Below are 15,335 nucleotides of genomic sequence, written 5' to 3' on the forward strand. Positions count from 1 at the left end.
TTTGTCTGCTGTCCTTCCCACCCCTCCCCACTTCAATTCCATCTTTGAGACAAGGTGGTCAGAGCTGGCCCAACCCAGGTGTCTGGAAATGAGGTTCGAACAAGATTTTTTTGAATCTCCCCCCTCCCCCCCCACTAATGACTATTCTCCATGAGAATTCCATTTCCTCTCTGTAGGAGGCTTTCTGCACAGAGAGGGTGAGAAAGAACTCAGGGACAGCAAAACTATCCTGTTAGCCACATGTCTTCAGACCCTGCCACCCCATGTTCGGTGCCTCTTCCCTCCTTGCCCACCTCACCTGGCCTGTTCTCAAAGGTTCCATGACTTCTCCTGAACAAGGGTCACACATCCCCTTACCCAGATAGCTAGCACTGGCCCCTTCTCCTGGGTCTGTTCACCTCCTGTTTTCCTCTCGGCCCCTCCTTACCACCTCCAGCCCCTCAGATTTCTTCTCACTGCCATAGTGCAAGGCAACTTGCCCTGAATTTTTTTTTTTGGTTGTAGGACTTGAACTCTGGGCCTGGGCACTGTCCCTCAGCTCTTCAGCTCAAGGCTAGTGCTCTACCACTTGAGCCACAGCGCCACTTCTGGTTTTCTGAGTGGTTTAGTGGAGATAAGAGTCTCATACTGCTTTTTTTTAATCTATTTCATATTTAATATCTTTGTGATTGATTGTCTCTCCCAAATCAAAATGTGAGCCGCTTGAGGACTTTGTCAAGTGATACTAATTTCTATACCTTCCTTCCACCTCCTTCCCAAGGCAGAGTATTCTACATGCACCTGAGTGCATGCACGCATGCCCGCATGAATGTACACACATGTGCACACTGGTATTCTAGGTGCCTGGTGAGAAAACTATTCAGAGAAGAAAATCTTGGCAAAAATACATACTCTGATAAAGGACTTGTGCTCTAAGTATACAGAAAATGTTTAAAACCCAACACCCAACTTGCAAGTGAGCAAATGATTGGGATACTTGCCCAGAAAAGGTGGACACAAGATGCACAACAAACGTGAAAAGATGCCTCACACCCTGTTAGCAGAGAACTGAAAACTGAACAACAATAAGACAGCATTGCACACTTGGTACACTAGCCCAAATCCAGAACACTGACACAGCAAATGCCGAGAGGGCGTGGAGTACCGGGAACACTCGTCTGCTGTTGGTGGGCGTGCAAAGTGACACAGTCCCTTTGGAAAATAGTTTTCTGCTTTCTCACAAAACAAAAAATTCTCCTACCCATAAAGATCCAGCATTTGCACTCCTTGGCACTTATCCAAAGAAGTTGAACACCTACTGTCCACACAAAGATCATGCACAAATGCTTATAGCATCTCTGTTTATAATCACCAGGATGGAGAAGCAACCCAAAGGTCTTTCAATAAGATAAAGCAGGACACACCACACAGTAGAACGTTAGTCAATAATAAAATATGGGCTACAAAGCTGCATTTTTCTAAGAGAAAGAACCCAGCCTGCAAAGACTACATGCTTATGATTCCAGCTAAGTGACATTCTTCAGAAGGTAAAACCAGATGGCAAGAAGGTCAGAGTTTGCCACGGTTTAGGTTGGAGAAAGGATCAATAGATGGAACTCAGGGGAAATTTATTCTATTTTATACTTTATTCTATTTTATACTTTTTATTCTGTATACTCTATTTTATATTTTAATCTGTTCTGTATAAGAAGTAATGATGGATACATTATACATTCATCCAAACCCATAGCACACAGTGGACAAATTATAAACCAGAGTGTAAATTACAGACTGTACTTTAAAATAATGTATCAATATTGCTTCATCAGTTGTAACCAATATACTTCCCTAATGCCAGATGTTAATAAGAGGAAATTACTGTATAAAGGGCCTTTGTAAGAGCTCTTTGTACCTTCTGCTCAAGTTTTCTTTTAACCTAAACTTCTCTTTAAACAATTGAGACATAGCTAGAAAACAAGTTGTCCATTTGAGGTGATTATGTGTCTAATAAGTAACTAATTGCAAGTAAATGAGTATAAAACCAGCTGCACTTGCTGTACACCAGACTCACTCTCAGAACCTCACACCTATGACTTTGTTTCAGCCTTACAAGAATTCTGAGGTGTCTCTACATTTTAAGGTGAAGAGTTTGAGGACCAGAGGGTAGCATGGCTGGCTCAGTTCCAAGGTTCAACCTTGTGTGTGTGCATAGTGACAGTATTGGTGCTTGAAAATCAGGGACAGGGTGCTGACAGGGAGCAGGAAAAGGCCAAAGGGGAGAACTTAAAAATCCTAAACCATACACTCTGTGAAACTAGACTCTATGCTGAAAGAAAACCATCTTGGATGGTAGACATCACAGCCAACCTTGTAAGCTGCATCCTGACACAACAAAGCAATTAAATAGTCCTTGAAGAATCACTCTAGCGATTCTAATGTACAATCTCTCTAGTGATTGTAAGCACCCCTCAGAGGGTGCAGAGTGCATCAAGAAAAGCCCATGAACTGCAAATATCCCTTAAGAAGCTCATGCTTCCTCTTGAATGTATACCTCTTCTTTTAATACAGCTCTCTCCCAGTTCCTCCTTTGTCTGGCCTTGGATTTCTTTCTCTGATGGTGACACACACAGTGGAGATCACTGTCTGGTCTCTTGGGGACCTCCCCAGCCTTCCCAGGACCTTCCCCAGGTTGCTCCAATTGTACTGACACCGGTCCAGCTTCAAGATGGCAGACATACTGGGTGACATCAAACAGAATTGGACTTCAACCGCACTCCGAGCCCCAGACGTTATTGCAAGGCAAAGTAGCCAGCCCAAGCTGAGGATGGCAGGGCGGGAGGGGAGGCTAGTCATGGGACCACAGAGGGCTTTTCCTTCCAGCTCCTCATTCTCTTCCTTGTCTACTGTGAACATCATCTTTGTGCTAACTTTTTGTCACTGTAAGGAAATACAACAACTTAAAGGAAGACGAGGTCTCTGAAGTACCAGTCCATAGTCATTGGCCACATTGATTCTGGGCCATTGATGAGCCGAGCAATTTGGTAATGATTTTTCACCTCCTGGCAGACAAGAGCAAAGTACAACCCTCAAAATACAGTCCTCAAGGGCATTACTCCCTCCAGGATGTACTATAGCTAAACCACTTTATCAGATTTTCTAGAACCTTCTACAAACACTGCCATCAACTGGGACCCAAGCTTTCAATACAAAGGGGAGACAGTTCATATCCAACACCTAACATCCTTGCCTCGCTTTCTTCATTTGAGAAGACTGTGAGAGTCTGGACCTCTTTTAAATAAATACTTCCGTACCATTACACATGGCATTAAGGATGATTAAACTCAGACTAAAGGCCAAAGTCCTGGTACATGCTTGTAATCTGGTAATCATGGGAGGAAGATGTAGGAAGATTCAGAGTTCAAGGCCAACTTCTACAGAGTGAGACTATTAAAAAAAAAGATGGGGAGATGTAACAAGTGGTTTTCTTATCTGAGTGAAATGTAAATGTATACTTCACCCAGAAATTTTAATGTAAAATATTACATTTCCTGGAGAAAAGGCGGCTGTGTCCTAACCACAGGACTACAGTGGGCTACAATGGGGCTTGTCCTGCAGATTTGGATTCCTCTTGGTCTGGCTTTGGTCTCCTTGCTGCTCCTAAACTCCCCGATGATCCGTCCTCCAGGGGATAAAGTTCTTTGAGCTGCAGGCTCCATGTCTTCTGTCAATCTCATGCTTTTATCAGACTCTCTGTAAAGTTTCCTATTCCCCTAAAACATTGCTGGTGAGGAAGACTCACTGCTGTGAGGGTCAGTGACCACTAGGGGGAGAGGCCTCCTAGCAGGGCGCTGTCCTCCTCAACCGGGAAGCCTGCTCTGTAAAAGGAGCGGTGCAAGACAGAAGGCCATATGTAGATGAGAAACTGCAGCAGAAACAAGGCTGGTCAACACAGCATTGCTGGAATATGTGATGTGCACATCCACAAGCACCGTCCCAGAGCAGGTGAGACAAAGCCCCTCAACCCTTTGCTAAAAATCATTTACAAGTCACCATTACCAATAGACCAGCCAGCAACTCAAGAAGCTTAGGCAGGGGGGTCAGGAGTTCAAAGGCAGCCTGGGTTCCACAGTAAGGCCCTATATCAAAAGACTAAAAAACAAGCAAGCAAAAACCTACCCAACACAGAATAGACCCACCAGTGTATAGTTACTTAGTTGCTTGGTTTCTTTTGTATTTTAGTGAAGATCTTCAGTTGTATGTTTTTGTTGTTGTTGTTGTTGTTTTGTGCCAGTACTGGAGCTTGAACTCAGGTGCTGGGAGCCTTCTGTGAGCTCTTTTGCTCTAGGCTGGTGCTCTAACCACTTGAGCCACACCTCCATCTCCAGTTTTTTTTGATGGTTAATTAGACTTTCCTGCCTAGGCTGGCTTCAAACCTCCGTCCTCAGATCTTAGCCTCCATATTAGTTATGAGGACAGGCATGAGTCACCGGCACCCAGCTCAGCTGTATGTTTTTAAACAATTGTTTATCTCCATTCTTCGGGTCTGGAAATCACTAGTATGCGGGCTCAGGCTCTCTCTACTCTACTTTAATCACGGCTTAGAGGCTTTCAAGTGCTTTCAGCTGGATACCAATTACAAATTCTGCCTGCCTGCAGCTGGTTTCCACACTGGCCGCAGGTTGAAGTGCTGAGTGTAGGGTTAGCCGGGCCAATGGAATACCCAGGGGTCAAGGAGGAACTATCCCGGTGTCCCATGGAGTGATGGGGAGAAGTTGGGGGGGGGGAGATTTGAGAGTCATACCTTCCTCTAGCTGTGAGGGGCTTGTGCAGTAAGTGTGCTGGCCCTGGGACTTGAACCCAGGACCTGGGCGCTGTCCCTGAGCTTTTGTGCGCAAGGTTGCTGGCTCTTTGCCTCTTGAGCCACAGCTCCACTTTCTGGCTTTGGATGGTTGGACTTTCCTGCCACGATCCTCACTCAGCTCTCCGCGCCCCCCTCCCCGCCCCCCAGTAGCTAGTGTTGCAGGTGTGAGCCTCTGGCTCCTGCCTGAGCCTCCCCCCACCTTTAGAGTTACAGTGTAACGAGGAGTTTTCTAAAAGCAGTCCTGCAGCTGAGATGGGCTGCTTCCCCACGGCGAAGCCTTGGCTCTGCTTGATAGGCCCGGCAGTCTGGCCTTAGGACCAACCCTCAGGAGCTGCTTTTTCTCCAGCTGCGGAAACGTGGGGTTGGGACGGGGGAGGGGGGGGAGGGGGTGTGGGGGGGAGGGGGTGTCCCCCACTCCCCCAGGCCTCCCAGTTCAGGCCTGTTCCCCCTCACACACCCCCGCAGAGTCCCCGGGGGCCCGGGGGCGCCGCCTCCCCGGAGTTCTAACAAAGGCTGCGGAGGCCGGGCTTCCACGCGCGGCCGCCTTCGGGGCGGGGGAAGGGGCGGGGTTTGCCGCCGGCCCAGGTTAAAAGGGAGGCGGAGCGAGCGACTGGGCGAACTCGGCGCCGCTTCCTTCGAGGCTCCGTCCCGGGGCGCCGGAGCGCAGGGGCGATCGGCGCGGAGAGGGGCCGCCGTGGGGAGCCCAGTCCCTGGCCGCCGCGGACTCCTGCCGCCCAGGTAAGAGCGCCTCCCGGACCGCCCGCTCCCCCCCGGGGGCCGCGGGGCGACCCGGTGCGCGTCCCGGCCGCCTCCCGTCCCGCGGGGCCGCCGCTGCCCCGCTCGGATTCTTGGGATTCCTGGGGCGTCCTGGGATCCCGGGCTTCGTGCTTAGGAACGCAGTGAGGACGTGCGGCGGACGGCTTCCCCCTCCGACGGGGCGCCCGGCCCGGCCCGGCCTTGATCCTGGGCTGGAAGCTGGGCGCACGGCTTCCAGGGGCGCGCGCGCCCGGAGCGCCCCGGACGCGAGCCGGGGCCGCGGGGCTGGGGGATGATGCCCCCTTGGCTGTGGTTCCGGTGGTGGGACGGGATGCGCTCGAGGTGGAGGGAGAGGGGGGACCCCTGGGGAGCAGCACCCCGTAACCCCAGAGCGCACAGCCTGCGACCGGCTTTGGTACCAGGACACTTGTCCCGCTGTTACCCGCACCGGCGAACCCACGGGTGGGTCGTGTGTGCCAGGTCCCCCCACTCCACGAGACCCCCTTGGAGTTGAATCCTACTGTAGTAGAGTGAGCCCCAGGAGCCCACAACTTTCAGGCCCCAAATCACCCCCAGTCCCAGGCAGAATCTGGGGCTCCCCTGCCGTTGTTCGTCTGTGGATCCGGGCTGGGAGAGAAACTGTCTGTCTTGACGGAGACCACAACCCAAGCAAAGCAAGCAACAACTGGAGGGGGGGAAGAGGGGGTCTGGATGGACAGACAGCTGAGCCTGGAGGGGGACAGGGCTGAGGGAGTTCCTTTCCTCCATGTAGTAGGAAACCACTCACGCTGAGCGCAGGAAAGATCTCCCTCCGCCAGAACATGCCCCAGATTCGTTTTATCCCCCTCACACAGAGATGTTAAAAGCAGCCCAATCTTTACTTTTTCCAGAAGAGGAAAATGCTTAAGGTCCGGGCTACTGGGATGGGCAGTGTGGATAGAATCCATCTCTGCTTCCTTATTCCCGAGCCTGCCTCTCCCGAAGGAATGTCTCATTGATGATGTGTGTGGGGGTCCTGGGCTTGATCTCAGGGACTTGTTTGTGCTCTTGCTCTGCTTGCTGGCTTCCAGTCGATGTCCTATCGACCACTCCAGTCCGGCGTTTTGTTGGTAGATTGGAGATGTAATCCCAAGAACATTTCTGCCCCAACCGGCTTGATCCTCAGATCTCAGCCTCCTGCGGAGCTAGGATTATAGATGTGAGCCCCTGGTGCCCCATTTTATTTATGCCATCTTGTGTACTCCACTTATGTGGGATGGAAGATAAAGAATTCATCTCTCTCGTCAGTTCTTGGATGAATACCTGACTCACTGGACAGACCCTGCGTGTGTGTGTGTTGGTCCTGGGGCTTGAACTCAGGGCCTGGACTTTGGGGCTCACGGCTTGTACTTTATTACTGGAGCCACAGTTGTGTGGCTCTTTTCTGTTTTTGTTGTTGTTGTTAATTGGAGATAAGAGTTTCACAGACTTTCCTGCCTGGGCTGTCTTTGAATCTTGAGCCTCAGGTCTCAGTCTCCTGAGTAAGCTAGGATGATCTTCCTGCCTTGTCTTTCCCCCTTCTCTGTCCCCAGTGTGCGGATGACCATGACAGAATGCATACATCCTTTGGGACCTGCTGGCTCTCGGGGCTTTCCTCAAGTGGACCAGCTCTCAGTGCTCTTTGTGCATGCGTGCATGCATTTGCTTGTCTTCTTGTGACTTTGTGTAACTCCATCTAAGGTCACTTAGCTGTTAGTAGCAAGCCAAATAGAAAACTCTGATCTGAAGACAGAGCCTGCATTTGTCCTTATCTATTACCCACCATGTCAATGCTTCCAAGAGACTGTGAGTGTGTCCCTGGGCCCCTTGCCTGACCTCTCGCGATGATTTCCCAAGCCCATGCCCTCTGACCTCTGGATGACCAGCTTGGGAAGTGTTGTGTGAGGGAAACATTTTCTGTCCTCTGCACCTGACAATCAGAATGCTCACCAATATCCTAGAAAATTCCTCACCATTTATGGAAATTACTTTATCCCAAATATACACGAAAGTCGAGCTTTACACAAATGAATCCTCGATACTTCTCACTGGGTCTTAGCATTTACATCAGTGTTTACAAGCAATGTGTTTGTCATCCTCTCTCCCTCCCCCCCTCCACCCCCCCCTCTCTCTCGTCCGTAGTGGAGCTTGAACGCTGGGCCTGAGTGCTGTCCTTCAGCTCTTCAGTGCAAGGCAAGTACTCTACCACCACAGCACCACAGCTGGCTTTGAACTGCAATCCTCAGATCTCAGACTCCTGAGTAGCTAGGATTACAGGCGTGAGCCACCGGTGTCCTGCTCCTTTCCCTTTTTTTTATTGATGCCTGACACCAAGTCATTTCACATCTCTATATATTTCAGTGTGACAGCTAAAGGTAGTAAATAATTATGACACCATTATTACACCTAATAATCAACATTTCTTTGATATTTTAAAGTTTTCCATCTTTCCCCTAAATGTCTTAGAGGTGGAGCCGAATCCTGTTGCATTGTACAATTTCTTTTGGTCTTTTTATCTGCTTCTCACCAAGTCCCACCACAGAGCGAAGGGAGCTGAGATGCACATTGGTTTTACAGTAAGGATCTTGAAGAGTTGAAATGTTGACTTGCAGCTGATTGACTTGGTGGCTGGTGAGTCAGCTGCTTCCTGAAGAGTCCAACTTGGCTTTGTTCCTTTCTCTGCACTTGCTATCAGAAATGTTTTCGTAATCATTTAGCACTTGACATCAGCGAACTGAAAAAGCAGCTTGTTGCTTTCATCTAAAGTGTTTCATTTTCGTTTTGGCTTTTCTTTTTTCTTGGCACAAGCAAGGGTTTGAACTGCGGGCACAGCACTCACGCTGCCCACTAGGCAGGCTCACTTACTACTTCAACCACTGCTCTGGTGATTTTTATGATAGGGTTAGTTATGATAGTACTGCTGCCCTACTGCCGTTGTTGTTGTTGTTGTTATTTTTGCCATGGGCTAGCCTGGACTATGCTCCTCCAATTACACTTCCTGCTGTAGCTACGATGATAGACAGGCACCGTGGTCTAGGTAGCTGTGATGGGGTCTGAAGAACTTTCTTGCCTTAGATGGCCTCAATTTGCAACCCTCCAATCTCAGCCTCCTGAGTAGCTAGAATTTTAGGCATGAGGAGACATTGTGCCCAGCTCAGCCAAAAAAAAAAAAAAGATCCTATCACTTGAAATACTTTTGGTAATATGGTTAATAACAGTTAATCCCCTGTGCTTGTGGGCTCTGCATTTTCAGCTTTGACTAATCAGGGATGGAATTACTTTTTAAATCTGGAAAGTTCTAAAATTTGCCATGTACTGTGTGCTGTGGTACATGCATGAGAATGAAGTGATGTGTCGGCATCGTATTAAGTATTGTGAGCAATCCAGGGATGATTTAAAGCGTCAGATGGCGCATATGTGGGTTATGTGCCAACACTGCCGTTTGCACAAGGGCTTTTGGTCTTTGAGGCAGGTCCTGGCCTCAGTCCCTCACAGAGGCTGAGAAACAACTGTGTAATATTATTTCAAATGGCAATATGTTTTCTCTTTCGTTTTTTCCATTGCCAGTATTCATGCCAGACAAGCATAGACAGCTACTCTAGTTGTTACCAATGAGTTGATCAGGGTCCTTGTGTCTACTCAGATGGAAATCATTGAGTAGCCCTGAACTCTTGAATGCCCTCGGGCTTACAGGCCTGGCTGACAGATTCAGAGGCTTATAGCCTCCTAGCTCTTGAGAACTAGATATTTAGCACTCTACGGCATAGACGCTGGAGACTTACGACCCTGGTAACCAGGCTAGAGGCTGGGTGTTGGGTTCTAACTGCCAGCAGCCCAGCCCTGGGTGGTGATAACATCCTTGGCTGTAATAGCAGTGCGTTTACAGCAGCAGTGAGTGCTAGCGAGTGCTGCAGCTCCTAGATCTTGCGAATTTGGACCCTTGGCCTTTACAGCAGGTGGTGTGGCAGTTTCTGAGTCCCTGAGTGTTAGGATCCTTTGCAGCTCCCAGGAACACTTGCAGAGACCAAGGACTGCAGTCTTCCCGCTCCTGCCTTCTGCACCTGGGCACTTAACCTGTTCTCACCTGCTGTATCCCTCCACCACACTTCAGATTCTGGAACTCTTCAGCCACTGTGAGGTTGACGGCCGCTGCCGCTGTACTGCTGCTGCCCCACTGCCACTGTTGCGTCTGAATGTAGCCGCATGAGCTCACTAGACTTGGTATTACAAGAAAAGCTATTTGGGAGAAGCGTTTTGTTGGGCCTAATGCTGAACGCTCATAGACATCACAGGAGGATATCTCTTGCCTGATTGGCAAAGTGAGCTAAACAGCCTGGTTATAGAGCCAGGAGGGCGGGTGTGGCATGGTCATGGCATGCAAATAGAGGATTGTACTTGCACCAACCACAGCATGGCTCCCAGTTTCACCAGTTACGGGCTTTGTGTAGGGACCAATCACAGGCCGCCTTGCATGAGGGCTAATAACTGGTCCCACCTTGCACCAGTCACTAGCTCCTAGCACTCCTAAAGAGTGCTCCCTCTCCCATATTACTGAGAATCACTGTAAGGTCAACGAAAGCGCGTTGCAGCCTCCCTTCCCTGGAGTGCTGTCTTCCAAGGCTGGAACATGCGTGAAACATCGTGACTGGGGCAAGGCCTCCTGGAGCAGGATTCATGGCTTCCATTGCAATGGTCTCTACAGCTGGAGTGTTTTCAGAGTAACAGAAAGTGTCCAAAAGGGCTGGTTGTGGGCTGGGAAGGTGGCTCAGTGGTAGAGCGCTTGCCTTGAATGCTCAAGGCCCTGGGTTTGATTCCTCAGCACCACATAAGCAAAAAGAAAAAAGCCGGAAGTGGCGCCGTGGCTCAAGTGGTAGAGCGCTAGCCTTGAGCTGAAGAGCTGAGGGACAGCACCCAGGCCCAGAGTTCAGGCCCCACGACCGGACCCAAAAAATAAAAAAAAATAAAAATAAAAAAGGGCTGGGTGTTGCCATTGGAAAAGGGGCTGCTTGAATGGCAGCCTTTGGGGAAGGCTGATAGTAAAGACTCAGAGCTCAACAAAGCTAACATTCTCAGCAGCTCGAAACAGTGCTTAACAGCACTTAACAACACTTAGCCTCAGCTCCAGTGCCCTAGGGACATAGGTCTCACTCTGTATGCCCCAGACAACAATTCTCCCTGCCACCCTTCGTGTGGCCAGGATAATGTTAGCCTTATCTTCTGCAAATACAGTGACATTTCCCTACAAAGTGTACACCTCATGAGAAGGTAACATGCCAACCATTCATGAACAATTTCATGTATAGTTTCTTTATAGTGTCTTTATACATGGATCCATGAGTCTTTCCCACTCCTTGTCCTGATACACCATTGGTGGACATGGCTTTTCGGAGGGCAGGACTCAAAGGTAGTCTTCCAGATACTTTTCTAAAACATTTTGAACTAAATATAAGCATAAAGTTGAATAACATACACTTTTTGCTCCTTTTTTTGGTAGCATAGACTACTATTAAATTCCTTCCTTCCCTCTCATCCTCCCTCCCTCCTTCTGAACTCTCTCCCTTCCCTCCCCTTCCTCCTTCCTTTTTCTTCCTTCCCTTCCCTTCCCTTTCTTTCCCTTCCCTTTCAGCATTTTGCTGGTTAGTTAGAGATGGAATCTTGAAGATGTTTTCTGTGAAGGTTGGCTTTGAGCTTTGATCTTCTAGGTCTCCATCTTTTATAGCTAGATTGCAGATAGGAGTCACCAGCATCTGGCTTAGATTTTTTTGTGTGCTAGCTCTGGGGCTTGAACTCAGGACCTAGTTGCTGTCCCTGCGCTTCTTTTGCTCAAGGCTAGTGTTCTACCACAGTGCCACTTCTGTTTTTGTTCTTAAGTAGTTTACTAGAAATAAGAGTCTCATGGACTTTCCTGTCCAGGCTGGCTTTGAACTGCCATTCCGAGATCTCAACCTCCTGAGTAGCTAGGATTACAGGTGTGAGCCACTGGTGCCTGGCTAGGATTTTTAAAATGCAGGTATGTGAGTCCATGCTTAAGCACAGAGGAAGTGCTCACAAGGAGCTTGAATGGTATTCTAGACTAGGAAATGGCACGTGCAATAGGAGGTACAACCAAATGCACACCAGCCCGGTGGTGGGCCGGTGAGGAGGTGTGGCTAAAGTTCAGCGTCGCAGGCTGACGTTGGTCCTTGTTATGCTGAAGAGAGCAGAGCCCTCCTACTGCTGGCAGTGTGAGCCATGCCATGTCTGGAAACGCAGTGAATACTAGAATGAGTCTGAGAACAAGACCCCGAAGAGACTTAGCACCAATGCTGATCAACAACAAAGGTCCTGAGAAAGCCCATCCCCTCAGTAAGAAGAAGCACTTTCAGGTGAATTCAAGCAAGGCACAAACATGATGAAAAGAAAAAAAAAAAAAACACAAGAGTTTATTCAGGTGAAAGTGTGGAACGCTGCAAGGTGACAGGCTCCGGCAAGGCGCCAGAGCCCTGACGCCGAGTTTGGCTGGGGTTTTATTCCTGTGAAGGTTAGGGTCGGGCTGCCGCCTCTTGCAAGAATTCTGGTGTGTAGACTGACTGCTGTGCATCTGCGCATGCCCCACTTTGCTGTGGCCACTTGTGCACCCACTTGTTATAGACATGGAGCAGTCTCCATCCGAGGTCCTGGGCACTTCAGGCCAGAAGGTCACCCACCGTAGGGTTATGGTTCCTGCCCTCTGCCTGTGTGCACTAAGTGATTGGGGGTGGGGGGGGAGCTCTGCCATACAGACCTCTAGGTGATCAGGACTTGGCACTAGCTCATCGGGCCTCAGGAATTTTACCATCGTCTTTCTTAGCCCTTTTAGGTGGACTTGCTACTAGAGGATCATTTCTTTGAAGGTCAGGAAAGGCCGTCCTGTGGGCAGATCCATGTCCATTTTTCTGGAAACCCAGGGAGCTTCAGCTTGCCTCACCTTTAGCCTCTGCGGGGAACGGCCTGGTCAAAACAAAAATTCCACTCAGAGCCAGAGGTGGACTGTGGGGAACCTCGATTAGTCACAACAAATTATGCCGACAAAGGCCTCTTTTGGGAGGCTGAAAAATATTCAGCTTGGTCTGGCTACCTTCTTCCCACCTCATTGTCCTCCCCACATTCCTGCGCTTGACCAGAAGTAGCTGCACTCAGGAAGAATCCTTGGCCAAAGGGACCAGGCAGGCCTGGCCAAGCCTGGTGTCAAAGTGTCCATTCTCAGGTGGTCATCCATGTCCCAGACACGTCCCGTTCACCCAAGACAAGGCTCCTGCAAAGGAATATGCTTCCTGTGGCCATAGCAGAGCCTAGGATCCTACTCCGTGGTGGGCCTCAGGCCCAGCAGGAATCCCAGAATCCCATGCAGAAAGGATCCTATGGAGCACCCCATTCACCCCCAAGTCTGAATCAGGTAGAGATGTCAAGTAGAACATTCTTTTTGGTGAGAAACTTCTACTGAGCTCCAGGCCCCCGCTGCCCTGAGCGAGGGCCCCTGGCTGTTCAGAAAATATCTTTGCTCAGGTGACTTCTACGTGGACAGAAGGCCTTGTGGTAAAAGGGGAAGAAATGATTCCCAAGAAAAGGGCTAGAGCGGCCCCAAGGAAATCTCAGTGCTCAGGCTTTTAGGGAATGGGTTTTTTCATGTTCCTTCTCAGGCAGACCTGACACCATTGTGGGTAAGGCAGTTTAACTGTTTGATGACAGCTGAGATGTTTTATTTCTTTTTATGCTATTACTGAGGCTTGCACTCAGGATCTGGGTGCTGTCCCTGAGCTTTTCCCCTCAAGGCAGTAGCGCTCTACCACTTCAGCCACCGTTCTACCTCTAGCTTTTTAGTTGTTCATTGGAGTTAAGTCTCACAGCTTTTCCTTCCTGAGCTGACTTCAGGCCTCGATCCACAGATCTCAGCCTCCTGAATAGGCAGATTACAGGCGTGAGCCACCGGCACCTGGCTCAAACTTTTTACAACAGTTCGAACAAGTAAATATTTCTTATTTTTCCCTGAAGCAGTTGTTTTTAAGCATAGATTGTTGCTGTTTTATAGATGAAATACTAAGACTTAGAAAACCAAAGTGCTCCTGAGGTCCCTGAGCTAATCAGTGGTTGAAATGAGATTCGATCTCTGTGCCACATGACTAGAGAAGCCCCAGTCCATGGCACTCCTGTCAATGGATAGGTAGCCAGCCCCCCTGCAATTCGTGGAGGAAAGATGTACCAACGGGCAGCAAGTCCTAGCTACATGGACGAGTCTCTCCCACCCCATTGGGGTGTTCATTAGCTTCAGCTTGCCCCACTTCAGCTGCAACAGGCCTAAATCATGGGACCACTGTGTCCTCAAACAGATTGACCTGAATGAAAGAATGTGGGCAACCGCCTAGTCACAAACCAGCCTGGTGAGAAAACACATTGGAGACACATTAAGCCCTTTCTGATCTGTGCTAGTCCTAGCCAGCTCCTTGGCAATCCTTTGATTTTACCCATCTGTCAGCTACCTCTGTCCCTAGGGTGTGGGCCCTGGTATTGTCCAGCCCGGAAGTGCTCAGGCCTCCCTGGGTGGGGATGTTTCCGTGGAATATTCTCCTAGGTGGGCTTCTTCTTGTGAGACAAATCCCCGCCCCTTTACCCTCCTCCCCACACACATCCAGGCCTAGGAAAAAGTTCAGTCTGGCTGTGTGTGTGTGTGTGTGTGTATGTGTGTGTGTGTGTACCAGATTCTCTGCCTTCGTCCCCTGTGTTCTGCTGATCCAGTTGGCAGACTCCGTTGCTTGCACTCAAGGTTCTGGAATTCCATGTCCTGGGGTGATGCAACTTCACTGGAACAGAGAATCCATCCTCTTATATCTAACCACTCTCGGGACTAAGGCACAGATTTGTGTCTCTAACTAGGTCTTCTCTTTCTTTCTTTCTTTCTTTCTTTCTTTCTTGCTTGCTTGCTTGCTTGCTTGCTTGCTTGCTTGCTTGCTTGCTTGCTTGCTTGCTTGCTTTTTTGTGCCAATACAGAGACTTGAACTCAGAGCCAAGGTGCTGTCCCCTTTAGCTTCACTGCTAGCTTTTTGCTGCTTAATTGGTGGTAAGAGTCTCGGGGACTTTTCTGCTCCAGGCTGTCTTTGAACTTCAGTCTTCAGGGCTCAGCCTCCTGAATGCCTAAGATTACAGGCGTGAGCCACAGGCACCCAGCTATCAATTTCTTTCGTGAAATAAAAATCTCTGACCAAGGACGGGCAGATTAGGTTATGGAAAAGACAGAGGCATCTTCCAGATGTCCTCAGCTGGCCAGAAAGGACAACAGGAAACATTCACTCCCAGTCTACTGTGTTCAGGCATCAGAAAAGGCTGGAGACCTGGAGTACTTCTGGTGGGAGTGGCGGGCCCAGTGTGCACAGGCCACACCCAAAGCCCCCTGGTATGCCTGGAAGACTTTTCCTCCTGTGGGTTTGGATAGATGCCAGTACGGAAATAAAAATCTTACAAAAACAGCCAGGCGCCGGTGGTTCACGCCTGTAATCCTAGCTCCTCAGGAGGCTGAGATCTGAGGATTGCCGTTCAAAGCCAGCCCAGGCAGGAACATCCATGAGACCCTTATCTCCAATAAACCAGTAGAAAACCAGAAGTGGCGCTGTGGCTCAAGCGGTAGAGCACTTGCCTTGAGCTGAAGAGCACAGGGACAGCGCCCAGAGTTCAAGCCCCACAACGACCAAAAAAAAAAAAAAATCTTACA

The 15,335-nt window shown here is 49.4% G+C and overlaps 1 protein-coding gene across 1 annotated transcript in view; it reads left to right on the plus strand.

The window, feature by feature from the left end:
* The first annotated feature begins 5,497 nt into the window (after positions 1-5,497).
* Positions 5,498-15,335, plus strand: part of Loxl2 (lysyl oxidase-like 2) — a 61,279-nt gene continuing 51,441 nt past the window's right edge. The window contains exon 1 of the mRNA XM_013034424.1: positions 5,498-5,578. The gene's annotated coding sequence lies outside the window, so the exon portion shown is untranslated. The remainder of the gene's footprint in view (positions 5,579-15,335) is intronic.

Source organism: Dipodomys ordii, unplaced genomic scaffold (genome assembly GCF_000151885.1).
Source record: "Dipodomys ordii isolate 6190 unplaced genomic scaffold, Dord_2.0 Scaffold189, whole genome shotgun sequence".
NCBI classification, from domain to species: domain Eukaryota; kingdom Metazoa; phylum Chordata; class Mammalia; order Rodentia; family Heteromyidae; genus Dipodomys; species Dipodomys ordii.